We start from the raw sequence: 14517 nt of genomic DNA on the forward strand, positions 1-14517 counted from the left end.
TAAGTGTTGCCAGGCTACATACCGTGAGTGGGGGCAGGGGTCCGTCGAACTTCAGTGTCAGGCTTCGGTGGCTACACTGAAAGTCCAGACCGAGCAGCAGGGGGACGCAGAGGTGAGGGAGGATATACAGTTTGAAATGGGCGTATTCATCGCCCTGGGTCGCGAGGTTCGCGACACAATACCCCGTGATGTGGACCCAGAGGCGAGGGCGATAGTCTGGGAGGCGGGATAGGTGCGCAAGGAGCAGCGCCTTACCATTTCTGGGTGAATAAAGCTCTCCGTGCTCCCGGAGTCGAAAAGGCACTGGGTGTCGCGCCCGTTGATTTGGGCCTGCATCATGGAGTTGCGTAGGTGCTTCGGCCGTGATTCATTGAGGGTGATCGCTCCCAGTTGCGGGTAGTCAGTCCTCAGCTGAGTCGGACTCACAAAATGGCCACCCGGAATCACAAAATGGCTGCTGCCGTCGGTTGCACGTGTTAGATTTTGAAGATGGCCACCGTCAAGATGGCTGCCCCCATGACTCACACGAGGCCGATGATGCGTCAGAAGGGGGCGTGTACGGCCGGCGCACAGCCGCGTTGCGGGGCCTGTGGGCCTGGGAGCTCGATTTTTGGGCCTGATGAGACTTTTATTTCTGGACCTTGGGCCCAGCTAGGCAGACCTTTGCGAAATGCCCCTTCTTTCCGCAGTCGTTGCAGATAGTGGAGCGGGCTGGGCAACGCTGACATGGGTGCTGGCCTTGCCCACAGAAATAGCACGGTGTGCCCCCGGTGTGAGCGGGTCGCCGCGCGGCACAGGCCTGTAGCGTGGCCGAGTCTGGAGGGGACCGAGAGGGGCTCGCAAGGTCCGCGGAGTACAAAGAGAGATTATGGTGGGCCACTTCCAGAGAGGAGGCGAGCGTTACCGTGCCTTGGAGGTCTTTTGTTCTGTCTTCGAGGAGTCGCTGCCTGATGTATGTGGATCGTATACCGGACACGAAAGCATCTCTGATGTGCAAGTTCATATGTACTTCTGCCGTCACCAACTTGTGGTCGCAGTTCCTAGCGAGCACGGTGAGTCTTTCCACGTACTCGTCCAGCGTTTCCCCGGAGTGCTGCCGGCAGGTCGAGAGCAAATGCCGGGTGTGTACCTCATTTATTGGCTTAACGAAGCGCTTCTGCAGGATTTTGACCGTGGCCTCGTATGTGGTGGCCTTTTTGATCGCGGAGGAGAGTCTGTGGCCCACACGGGCGTGTAGTAAGCTCAGCTTGTGAGGTCCGTCGACTGGAGTGTCTGAGGAGTTCAGGTAGGCCTCAAAACACCGAAGCCAATATTTAAAAATTTCTGTGGCCTCCGGTGACCGAGCTTGAGACCGCTGTCCATCTTGAAGTAATCTGCTAATTAAATGGAGATACCCTCAATTACAACTCAAGAGAGATGGTTGATAATACAAAGGCTTTAATTAGCAGAGACCCAGATAGCTACCGAGAAGTGTGCTCACTGCACACTGCCCACTGAACATTACCTTATATATAGCTCCCTGGGGGGATGGAGCCGGAGCCGGAGTCCCCCAGGGTTCCAAACCCGGTCTTAAAGAGATCATTACATTAAAGGTGCAGTAATCATTCATCACAGTGGTCAACCAGTCTGATCATGCCACAGTGACGGTCTTAGTGCTCAGACACATGCTGAATTCAGAACATTGTTCAGCCGGTGCCAAAGCAATTTTTAAATTATTCACAAGGTTTGCACTTGCAGAGAAGAGTTTTGCACTCCTTGGGATTTCAGATTCTGGGTAGCACGGTGGCACAGTGGTAAGCACTGCTGCCTCATAGTGTCAGGGACCTGGGTTCAATTCTAACCTTAAATGACTGTTTGTGTCGAGTTTGCACTTTCTCCCCGTGTGTGTGTGCGTTTCTTCCGGGTGCTCTAGTTTCCTCCCACAGTCCAAAGATGTGCAGGTTAGGTGGACTGGCCATGATAAATTTCCCCTTAATGTCTAAAGATTAGGCAGGATTACGGGGATTGGGAACGGGCCTAGGTAGGCGCTCTTTCGGAGGGTCAATATAGACTTGATGGGCTGAATGGCCCCCTTCAGCACTGTAGGGATTGTACGCTGTTTTTTTGTCCACAATAGAAAGGTCCTACATCTCGCTGATATCTGCGAAATAAACAAACCAATTCTGCACCAACTTGTATTTTTATGGCAAAGTCTACACCACAAAACATCTTAAGGTGCTTCACGGGAGCGTTATCACAATATGACACTGAGCCATATCAGGGGATATTAGGCCAGGTGACCAATAACTGGGTCGAATTGGTAGGTTTTGAGAAGTGTTTTCCAGGAGGAAAGGGAGGAAGCAGGATGGAGAGACTGAGGGAAAGTATTTCAGAGCCCAGGGACTTGGTGGCCATCGGCCTAGCTGCCTATAACACAGAGGATGCACAGGAGACAAGAATTGGAGGAGCGCAGGAATCTCGGAGGGGTGTAGGTCTGGAGGAAGTTAGAAATAGTGGGGTGCGAGGCAACGGTGCGATTTGAAAACAAGGAGGAGAATTTTGAAAGCGAGACTTCCCGGACCTGGAGACAAAATAGGTCAGCTAGCACAGGGGTTATTGGAGATAAAAACTGAAAACGCTGGAAATACTCAGCAGGTCAGGCAGCATATGTGGAGAGAGAAACAGAGTTAACATTTAATGTTTCCAGTGGTGTACGACTCTTCTTCGGAATGTTTCTCTCTCCTCAGATGCTTACATTTTCTGTTTTTCCAGCATTCGCGATATTTTGCTTTCATCTCAAGGGGTTATTGGGACTTTGTCTGAATTAGAATACAGGCAGGTGAATTTTCAATGGTGTCCAGTTTACAGAGGGTGGAAGACAAGCCTGGAATGCAGCGGAATAGTCAATTCACAATACAGTAGGCAGCACGGTGGCACAGTAGTTAGCACCGATGCCTCACGGCGCAGAGGTCCCAGGTTTGATCCCAGGCTCTGGGTCACTGACCGTGTGGAGTTTGCACATTCTCCCCGTGTTTGCGTGGGTTTCGCCCCCACAACCCAAAGATGTGCAAGGTAGGTGGATTGGCCATGCTAAATTGCCCCTTAATTGGAAAAAATTAATTGGGTACTCAAAAGTTTTTTTTTAAAGTCTCAACACAGCAAAGTTACAGATTGGGGTTTCAGCCGCAGGTAGCTGATTGGTGAAGTTAGGTGATGTTCCAGAGGTCTTTCAACAAAATAAATTCAGCTTGCAACCTGCATTTCTCAGACTTTGTTCATTTATTTCTGTCATCTAAAAGTATTGTCACGAGGCTATGCTCTTTTAATTTGGATTTTTAAATGATTTCTAAACTTTCAACTGACTGGAAATGTGGCACTTTGAAATGAGACAGGGCAATCTACTTAAAAATGCAAGGTCACCTTCCAAGATGAAGGTGAAAAACAAACAAGTCGCCCTCAGGGGAGTGTCAAGAGCAGGGGTGGGCAAACTACGACCCGCGGGCCGCATGCGGCCCGCCTAAGGTCTTTATGCGGCCCACCAAGTCATTTTTTTAAAAAAAAATTTTAAATTTAAAAAAAAAAAATTTTTTTAAATTATTTTTTTAAGGTTAATGGGGGGGCTGTTGGGTTACTTACTGGTATAGGGTAGATACGTTGACTTGAGTAGGGTGATCATTACTCGGCACAACATCGAGGGCCGAAGGGCCTGTTCTGTGCTGTACTGTTCTATGTTCTATGTTCTATATGAGGCGCCCAGAATCATAACCGGGTGAAGTAATTATTTTACTTAATATACTATGCGGCCCTTTAAAATTGTGAATTTCTGAATGTGGCCCTTGCACGGAAAAGTTTGCCCACCCCTGGTCAAGAGAGAGACATTTACTATAATTCAGAGACCCATCGGAATGCGCCACTGTTGAAAGAAGGGACATTAAAATGCATAGTGCTTGATATTGAAAAGATGACTGCCACTGACAGATCCACCCTAAATCCCTTAGATATACACATTTTGTGAAGTATAACAGACCAGGCTGCAACCATTGCAGAAAGATTACAAGAAGCCTTTCAGCAGGAAACAGGCTGAAAGTTGCTCTCACTCTCTCTCTTTCTCTCTGATGAACCATCAATCGAACGCGAGACGAGTTGCTGTACAAAAGTTAGGCTTTAATAAGCTAGAAGTTAGCCCTGCAGTCGACTACAGTAAATGGACGACCGCCGGGCGTTCTGGGTATTTATACCTTGCTCTGGAGGCGGGGTTTACTCAGCCTCTCGACCAATCGGGGAGCCGTCACATGACTGGTCTCAACCAACCGGTCGAGAGGCACATGACCGACCAGGGCCAATGGTAAGCCAGTGTTCTGCACCAATGGCAGACAGCTATGCAAATCATACCACCACACTCTCTTACCCAACTCAGAAGCCAATGTTACTAGAAATCTACCAGCAAACAGAGATTTCATAATAAACGTAAAATCTTCCATAACTAACCGTATCCACAAGTTCAGGTAAACCAAATTGGCCGCAACATTCAAAAATCTAGACTTCAAGGACAATCAAAGGGCACTTAACCATATATTCTTTAAACTTTTTTATTGGACTCTAACTTCCCTTATTTCTGATGCATGTGTGTGTGCGACGTTTATTTTTGTCCTCACGTTTAGTGGATAATAAATTCTTTAACTGAAGATAACTTTCTTTGATTGGCTCCTTATTGGTTACAGCTTAAATAGTTCAATGGATTTGGATTTGGAAAATGCATATCCTCGTGACCAATGTCACGTGAGAGTACCCTTTAAGAAATGGGTGTTTAAGAAATGTACCTTTAAGAAATGAAGCTGCTCGAGTTACTGGAGTGATGTCAGAGTGTGGGTGGAGCTGAGCTCACTTCTGGTTTTTTTTAGTTTCAGTTTGAAAAAGCTTGGGTGTGGCTGTGAGCTGCACTGCTGTTGATCTCTGCCATGAAGGACTATCTCTTAATCATTTGGTGAAATCAGAATTGTAAAATGGTCTCAGTATTGAATAGAAATCTAATATGCTCCTGCTTGAAGGATTTGTTAAGTCTTTTGGATGTTAAAAGGACAGCATACACATGATTTAGTGTGGTATTCTTTGGACGGTGTATTTGCTTTATTGGTTGCTAAGATGTTCACTGCTTATTTTAGAAAGGTCAACTTGAGTTCATAGAATAAACATTGTTTTGTTTTAAAAACCACTGGTCCATGTTCTGCTCTACAATACCTGTAAAGTGAGCCGTGTGCTCCCCATACCACAATCTATTAAAAGTTGTGGGTCAGGGGAACTTCATGATACACTTTGGGATTCTCTAAACCCTGGCCCATAACACCAAAGAAACTTAAACCTTTGTTGTGACCAACCGAGGAGGCTGAATAGAGGGGAGCTACTTCACTCCTTCTCACCTGGTCATAATACTATGACCGTTGGCATTTTACTGATATCTGTATGTACATGTAGAGCTTAGTTGAACCAGTTGAGTCAGTCCAGTTTAACTCAGTTGGCTGGACAGCTGGTTCATGATGCAGAGTGAGTCCAGCAGCATGGGTACAATTCCCGTACCAGCTGAGGTTATTCATGAATGTCCCACTTTCTCAACCTCGCCCCTTGCGTGAAGTGTGGGGATCCTCAGGTTAAATCAGTCAGCTCTCCCCCTCAAAAGGGAAAGCAACCAATGGTCATCTGTGACTATGGCGACTTTATACTTGACACTATAGTCGAAGAGGACGGAGGTTCATCCCTCCATGGTCTTGATATTCCTATCTCTGTAACCCCTTAAACCCACTGAGATCATGGCACTCTTCCAAATTGGCATCCCTTTTTTAAAATAAATTTTAGAGTACCCAATTCATTTTTTCGAATGAAGGGACAATTTAGCATGGCCAATCCAACTACCCTGCACATCTTTGGGTTGTGGGAGCGAAACCCACGCAAACACAGGGAGAATGTGTAAACTCCACACGGACAGTGACCCAGAGCCGGGATCGAACCTGGGACCTCGGTGCCGTGAGGCAGCAGTGCTAACCATTGCACCACCGTGCTGCCCTATCTTGAACATCCCTGATTTTAATTCACCACTGGAGGCTGGCCTTCAAGTGTTTAGGCCCTAAGTTCTGGAATCCCTCTCAAAGCCTTTCCCTCTCTCCATCTCTCCCTCTCCTCCTAAAAAACACTCCTTAAAATCTGCCTCTTGAACGAGCTTTTAGTCACCCGACCAAATATCTCCTTATGTGGCTCAAGGCCAAATTTTGTTTGATAACAATCCTGTGGAGTTCTTTGGGATCTTTCACTGTGGTAGAAAGGCAAATTACCGTAGGCTTTGATTCCTTTGGCAGGGTCATCAAGGAGATACTAAATGCTAATCCGGTTAATTGAAAGAAAGTTTTGCAAACTGCAATAATCTGCCTGAAATCAGTTCATCAAAGTCATATACCAAGCGTTTGGTAGTTTCGCAACCAATTCGCAGGATTTATGGTTGAGGCAGCTCAGCAAGTGAGAGCAGCGATAAAATCACACCACATTCGATTTGAGTCTTTCTTCATGTGGGCCGGGTCAAAATCCTGGAACTCCCTCTTAACAGCATTGATGCCACATACCACAAAATACAACAGCGGGCCTCAAGGAGGGAGCCCACCACTGCTTTCTCCGAAACAACTAGAGATGGGCAATATATGCTGGCAATGCCCATATCACAAAAGAAAATGTTTCTGTATATTTAGAAATTAGTTATCCCCCACCAATATTCCAGCAATCAGAGAGAAATTCTGTTTACTGATTAGGCTGGCGTGTCTTTGAATCTTACAGTCACATGGGTGTGCCTACATTAATAGTTAAGGGTATTTGTCATATTAGAATGATGCAGCATTATCATGCATAATTAAATGGTGAGAACATGGCTTTTTTTGCAGTCAATTGCAGGCCGGGAAAAGCCACTCGATTTATCCAATGTGTTACGTAACTGGAGATTATTTTGTTACTGAAGAATTGAAAGTTGTTCCAGCACACAAAGGACGTGAATTTGGATGGTTTCCAACCAGCAGTGCATCTACTTCACACGCCAAAATCATTATTTTGTTGCCAGTGAGGAAAACAGTTTTGGATGCATGTTCCCACGCCCCAGGGGGGGGAGAAATCATCAATGGATTGTCAACATAAAACTGAGCAAAACTTCAGCCTTGGCTCCAGCTCATTGTGGCTCCAACACATTCTAGATGAGAAGAGACTGTTGCCAACTTGACAAACCCTTTTGAACAACCAAGGAATTATAACACCAATTTTAAAGAGGCAATGTCTTTATAATGAAAATGGAAAACGTTTGAAAGATACAAGAGCTTGGGGATTCATAAGAGACAGATTCAAGTGATTTGATGGCATATAGAGTCTTACTTTGCTTTCAGAATAAAATGTTCAAGTGCAGTCATTTTCAAACTGAGGGTCGCGAGCAACGGGTGGGTCACGGTAGGTGTCGGGAGGGCCGCAATGCCATCGGTCGCAGCGTTCCCGATCGCGGGAAGAAGTGCCCAATGGCTGGGACCAGCTTTTAAAAACGCCAGCCACAACCGGCTTTCGGAATACCGTCCATCCCACAACTTCATGCCCCCTCAGCAGTGAGCTGGCCCGGAGCCCAGCGAGGCAGACCGCCTTCTCCTGACGTCAGCGCACTGACCCAGGAGCAGGTTTTTTAAAAAAGATCAATGGGCTTTTGCTGCCAGAATCGGCAGATAGTAGGTCACGTGGCCCGTGGACTGACATCACCTGCTCTGCGTGTGAGAGCGATTCCTCCATTTTGAGCTGCCAGCAAGCAAGCAACAGGACTGAAGAATTGAAAATGGATCATTTTGTAATAAGGAAGAGAGGGCCAGAGACACAAACAGGCCAGGATCTCACAACTAAATCTGCTGGATATAGCTGCACAGGAGAGTCCACGGCAGGTCAAAGCAGTGGTGGTATGAGCTGCTCAGGAGAGTTCACAATAGGACAAAGCAGGGCTGGTGCGAGCTCCAGGGCCTCTGGTGAACAACCCATTAAGAAGAAGCTGAAATCAGAACAAAGCAGTATAAAGATGATTCCTTAAGGTATGGCTTTATTAATAAATCAGGATGCAAAGCCAATGTGTGTTATATGCAGGGAAGTACTGGCAAATGAAAGTTTAAAACCCTCAAAACTTCAAAGGCATTGGAAGGCTAAGCATGGCGAGTTCGAGGACAAACCTTTTGATTTTTTTCAAAGGTTGCAGCGAGAATTTAAATCATCAACTGAAGTCCTTAGCAGAAAAGTAACATTGAATGTCAAAGCAAGTGAGATGATGAGGACCAAGCAGGCTCACTTGTCACATTTAAGGTAAGCAATAATGGTGTGTTATGGAGATCAGCTGGCATGGATGGTGAAGGTCAGCCAGCCTGGGTCGCAAAGGTGGGCATGGGTGCCAAAGTATGGTGATATGCCTCTAAGCAATATCATAGATGGCTGGTGGTGCGACCTCCAACCAGCAGGTGGCGGTACAGACACACCATACGGTCTCAAGACAATGATTCTCCGCCGGCAGGATTCTCCGTTTTGCCGGTGCCTGGGGGCTTCCCGATGACATGGGGCTTCCCCACAATGGGAAACCCCATTGACCGGCTGGCATATTGGAGAAACCCGCCGGCGGGTCGAGGCAGAAATGTGGCACGGTGGGGCGGAGAATCCAGCCCATCTTTTTGTGACCGGATGTGCCCCCACTTATATTGGAGTGCCTTGTCCAATTGCATCTGGTTCACTAATGTCCTTTCAGGAAGGAATTTTTTTTTCAAATAATCTTTATTGTCACAAGTAGGCTTACATTAACAATGGAATGAAGTTACTGTGAAAATCATCTAGTCGCCACATTCCGGCACCTGTTCAGGTACACAGAGGGAGAATTCAGAATGTCCAATTCACCTAACAAGCACGTCTTTCAGGACTTGCGAGAGGAAACCGGAGCACCCGGAGGAAACCCACTGGGAGAACGTGCATACTCTGCAGAGACAGTGACCCAAGCCGGAATCGAACCCGGGTTCCTGGCGCTGTGAAGCAACCGTGCTAACCACTGTGCTACCATGCCACCCGGTATTTGCTGTCCTTACCCGGTCGAGCCGACATGTGACTCAGGCTCGCAGTAATGTGGTTGACTCTGAACTGCCCTCTGAAATGGCCACCCTGACTTTGCATCTCACTCAAGGACTTGATGGTCATGGAATGTGCATTCACAACTCATTGGAGTCGGTGATCCACCCCGACCAGACCTGTGCTGTACCCGGCAGGAAGATCTCTGACAGCCTCGCGCTACTCAGGGATACGATCGCCTACGTGCAGGACAGGAGGGTGGACACCTGCCTCATCAGCCTTGATCAGGAGAAGGCTTTTGACAGAATATCGCACACCTACATGATGGATGTGCTCTCCAAAATGGGGTTTGGGGAGGGAATTTGCAATTGGATCAAACTGCTCTACACAAACATCTATAGCGCAGTCTCAATCAATGGGTGGGAATCAGAAAAGTTCCAGATCAAATCTGGAGTCAGGCAGGGCTGCCCTCTCTCCTCGGCCCTGTTTGTGTGCCGCATAGAACCTTTTGCCGAGTCCATCAGGAAGGATCCGGGTATGAGAGGAGTGACGATCCCAGGCAGCGGAGGCGTGCAAGTCAAAACCTCCCTGTACATGGACGACGTCGCCGTCTTCTGCTCGGATCCCGCGTCTGTACGCAGGCTCTTGGACACCTGCGACCAGTTTGAACTGGCCTCGGGAGCCAAGGTAAACCGCAGCAAGAGCGAGGCCATGTTCTTTGGGAACTGGGCTGACCGGTCCTTTGTCCCCTTCACGGTCAGGTCAGATTACCTGAAAGTGCTGGGGATATGGTTCGGAACGGCTGGGGCGTGCACCAAAAACTGGGAGGAGCGCATTGCCAAAGTTAAACAGAAACTGGGCTGGTGGGAGCAACGCTCCCTCTCCATTGCGGGCAAAACCCTGGTCATCAGGTGTGAGATACTCTAGGTGTTACTGTACGTGGCGCAGGTCTGGCCCATCACTCGGACCTACGCCGCAGCAGTCACCCGGGCCATCTTCAAATTCATTTGGAGATCCAAGATGGACCGGGTCCGAAGAGACATAATGTACAAGCCTCTAGATAAAGGAGGGAGGAACGTACCCAACGCCGCCCTCATCCTGATGGCCACCTTTGTGTGCAGCTGCATCAAGCTGTGCGTAGACCCCGGGTATGCAAACACCAAGTGTCACTACATACTGAGGTTCTACCTGTCCCCGGTGTTACGAAGGATGGGCCTGGCCTCATTGCCGCGGAACGCTCCAAGTAGTTGGACCGTGCCGTACCACCTATCCCTCGTGGAAAAAGTTTTGAAGGAAAACACCTTTGACCACAAAGCAATGAAGCAGTGGTCAGCACGTAATGTCCTCGAGGCCCTCAGGGAAAAGGAGACTGTGGAGGACATTGGATGGTTCCCTGAGCAGACTGTCAGAGCCATCTGGCAGAACGCCTCATCACCAGAACTTACAAACAAGCACCAAGACCTAGCTTGGCTGGTGGTGAGAAGGGCCTTCCCCGTCAGATTCTTCATGTACACCCGAAGGCTCAGCACCGTTGCACGCTGCCCTCGGAGTGGCTGTGGGGGAAATGAGACAGTCACACACCTCCTTGTGGAATGTGCCTTTGCAAAGAAGGTCTGGAGAGAGATGCAGTGGTATCTGTCAAGATTCATCCCGACCAGCTCTGTACATGTGCTCTACGGACTGTTTCCAGGGACACGCACCGAGACAAATATCAACTGCTGCTGGAAGGTCATCAACTCGGTGAAAGACGCTCTTTGGTCTGCCCAAAACTTGCTGATCTTCCGGTGCAAAGAATTGTCCTCGACCGAGTGTTGCAGACTGGCACATTCCAAGGTCCAGGACTACGTGCTGAGGGACACACTCAAGCTTGGGGCAGCTGCCGCCAAGGCGCAATGGGGAAAGACCACTGTGTAAGGTCTTACCAGCAAATGTACACCGAGGGGTTGGTAACTGTGTAAAACCCCTCGGCCCGGGTCTTCAATACCACAATGTATGAAAGAAACAAAGCAATGTAAATATTTAAGAAAGAACTGTAACTTAAAGTAGGATACGTGTGTAACGTTATCCCAATTGAATTGAAGAAAGACAAATTAATGTAACTCAGATGGAAATGTACAGTCAAGACAATTTGAAATGTTCTGTAAAGTTTATTATAAATTTTATGAATAAAGTATATTTTTTGGAAAAAAAATTTTTTTTAAATTCACAACTCATTGATTAGCAGCCTGTGAATCATTCTAATTTGCTTATGGCAAGCAGGCCGTGTCTCCTGGTCAGTCATGTTTTCACATGGAGTGGTGCCTCTCCAGTGACAGGCTGGCAAACTGTTCCAGATAAACTAGCGATGAAAGCAGCCATAAAGACATTCTTCGTCTGCCTCATGTGCCTGAGGCACAGGAGAGAACCAAGGAAGGAAGATGGGAATTAAAATTTTATATTAACATTAGCAAAATTATCAATTTCGAGAGATAGATCAGTGGACAATGACACACAGATCAATGAAACAATTCAGCTGTACAGATGAGGTGAAAAGTGCTCGCATAAATTGAAGAGGGAAAGAGTGCCAATGTAAATTGGGAGAGAACAGAGGGAGAAGTGTATCAATATGAACTGGGCAAGGCATAGCTAGGCTAGCCTGAGGACCTCGCTAATTGACTGGAGTTGGTTAAAAGGACAGAGTGACCCCATGATGTAGCAGACAGGAAATATTTAATGAATTGGACAGTCTGTTGAGATAGCTTTTGTGGAAGTAATGTCATGGTTGCTTTGTTAAGTAAGGAAAAATCCAAATATCTCTTAATTTTCCCAGAACTTCTAGATTTCAAAATTTAAGTGTCTAAATGAGTCTAAATTTTATAATTAATTTTTGAAAAGGGTGTGTTTCATTGCTTCCATAAAAATGCATACAACAGCTGATGGTGGTTCACAGCCAGTAAGGCCTGTATAGATTCATCGGGCAACTATCTTGAGGTAAATATTGGGCTGTCACACAGTACTATGCCTACTGAGAATGACACCTCAGCTCGAGGTTCTTCCGAAATGTTTCAGGCAGGGATGTATAAAACGGCAAATATGAACAAAAAATAAAATATTCAACATTTCTGACTTCCATAAATTGTTATTTCCTCACAGTGATACACAGTAACATTTAATTAGCAATCTGATAACCTTGTTGCTCTGGTTGGTACTGCAGGCCCTTAGTACCTCAAATTGTTACTACGTTCAATATTTTTGAAGCCGTTTCTGCATTGTAATGTTTTAGTTGTGTATTAAAGGAATCAACATTAACTGCCTCTTAAGACTTTGAAAGTGTTCTTTGCAAAGTTCAGATATAAATGCTTAATAAAATCCAAATTGTCCTGTTGTTCACGGAAGTGTAGGTCCCCAGCTTGTTGGAAAATAACACATGACTCCATGTGATCCCTTCCCCAATTCAAAATGGAACACCAGTTTCTCAGGCTAATATCAACAGGAAGCGTTAATTAACGTTAAATGGGGGGAATGCAGTACAATCAGTATATTTGCTGAGATGACAGACTTTACTAATCTCCTCAGTCGCAATTACACTTCAACAATGCTAACTCTCAACCAAAAATTGACCCTTGAAATTCAATTGATCGCACAGTGAAGTGCTATGGCAATATCCCCGAGTTTTTGATCAAGACATTTTGCTACTTCTTGACCCATCTTCAACAGTGTCCCCCAGATGGGCGGCACAGTAGAACAGTGGTTAGCACTGTTGCTTCACAGCCCGAGGGTCCCGGGTTCGATTCCCACTTGGGTCACTGTCTGTGCGGAGACTGCATGTTCTCCCCGTGTCTGCGTGGATTTCTTCCGGGTGCCCCGGTTTCCTCCCACAAGTCCAGAAAGATGTGCTTGTTAGGAAAACTGGACATTCTGAATTCTCCCTTCGTGTACCCGAACAGGTGCCGGAATGTGGCGACTAGGGACTTTTCACAGTAACTTCATTGCAGGGTTAATGTCAGCCTACTTGCGATAATAATAAAGATTATTATTATCAACTTGGACATGCTTTGCCATCCCTTTCATTGCTGCCCTGAGCTCATCGTAAATGGTGCATACTGGAATACTGCTCCTTTATGCATTCAATTTTGTATTTTCAAAAACTTTTCCTTTGGAATTTTACAAACAATTGTCGATTATTGTAAAAACCTCTCTGGTTCACGAATGCCATTTAGGGAAGGAAATCTGCCATTCTTACCTGGTCTGGCCTGCATGTGATTCCAGACCTACTGCAATGTGATTGATTCTTAACTGCCGTCAGGGATGGGCAATAAATACTAACCCAGCCAGGGATGCCCACATTGCGTCAACAAATTTACTAATTTTTAAAATCTTGTCAATATCGTACAGGGGAAGGTGAAATACTAAAATATACATTGTTTGAAATCGGAATAAATGCCTGTGTGGAAGAGCTGGTTTCCATTGAAAAGTGAGATACCTTTTTCAGAAGTGTTTTCTAAACGTCCGGCCATTAACACAAATGTGAATACAACTCAGGAATACACAAATTAAACATATTAGACACCTTAATAAGAAACAGAATTGGTAGAAGCGTCAGTTCATAAAACAATTGGTTTAGCACCTAGCTTTTGCTGAGTTACAACATCTTAGTTGGGGCAGACCTGGGCATGTTTGAATTTGTTATAGCTTTCTTATTTAGAGAATTGAAAGGATAAAACACTGTTCTAACTTCTAATCTCTAACCAGTAACATTGGACCACACATGGAATACTGTGTTCAGTTCTGGTCACCCTCTTATAGGAAGGACATTGTTAAACTAGAGAGAGTGCAGAAGAGATTTATGAGGCTGCTACCAGGACTTGATGGTTTGAGTTATAAGGAGAGGCTGGATAGGCTGGGACTTTTTCCCCTGGAGGGTAAGAGGCTTAGGGGTGAACTTATAGAGGTCTATAAAATAATGAGGAGCATAGATAAGGTAGATAGTCGACATCTTTTCCCAAAGGTAGAGGAGTCTAGAAATAGAGGGCATAGGTTTAACGTGAGAGGGGAGAGATACAAAAGAGACCAGAGGGGAAATTTCTTCACACAGAGGGTGATGAGCATTTGGAGCGGGCTGCCAGAGGCAGTGGTAGAGGCTGGTACGATTTTGTCTTTTTAAAAAGCAGTTGGGCAGTTACATGGGCAGGGTAGAGGGATATGGACCAAATACGTGCAAGTGGGACTAGCTTAGTGATAGAAACTGGGCAGTGTGGACAACCTGGGCTGAAGTGCCTGTTTCCATGCTGTGAACATTTATGACTCTGACTATTTGCTGGCAGTTTACCTTCTCAGTAAAGACAGGGGGCTGGATTCTCCACCCCGCCCCGCCACTTTTCTGCCCCGACCCACCGGCTGGATTCTTAGTTATGCCAATGGGGTTTCCCATCGTGGGGCAGTCCTATGCTACCGGGAAACCCT

The sequence above is a fragment of the Scyliorhinus canicula genome, chromosome 2 (genome assembly GCF_902713615.1).
Source record: "Scyliorhinus canicula chromosome 2, sScyCan1.1, whole genome shotgun sequence".
Taxonomy (NCBI): Eukaryota; Metazoa; Chordata; class Chondrichthyes; order Carcharhiniformes; family Scyliorhinidae; genus Scyliorhinus; species Scyliorhinus canicula.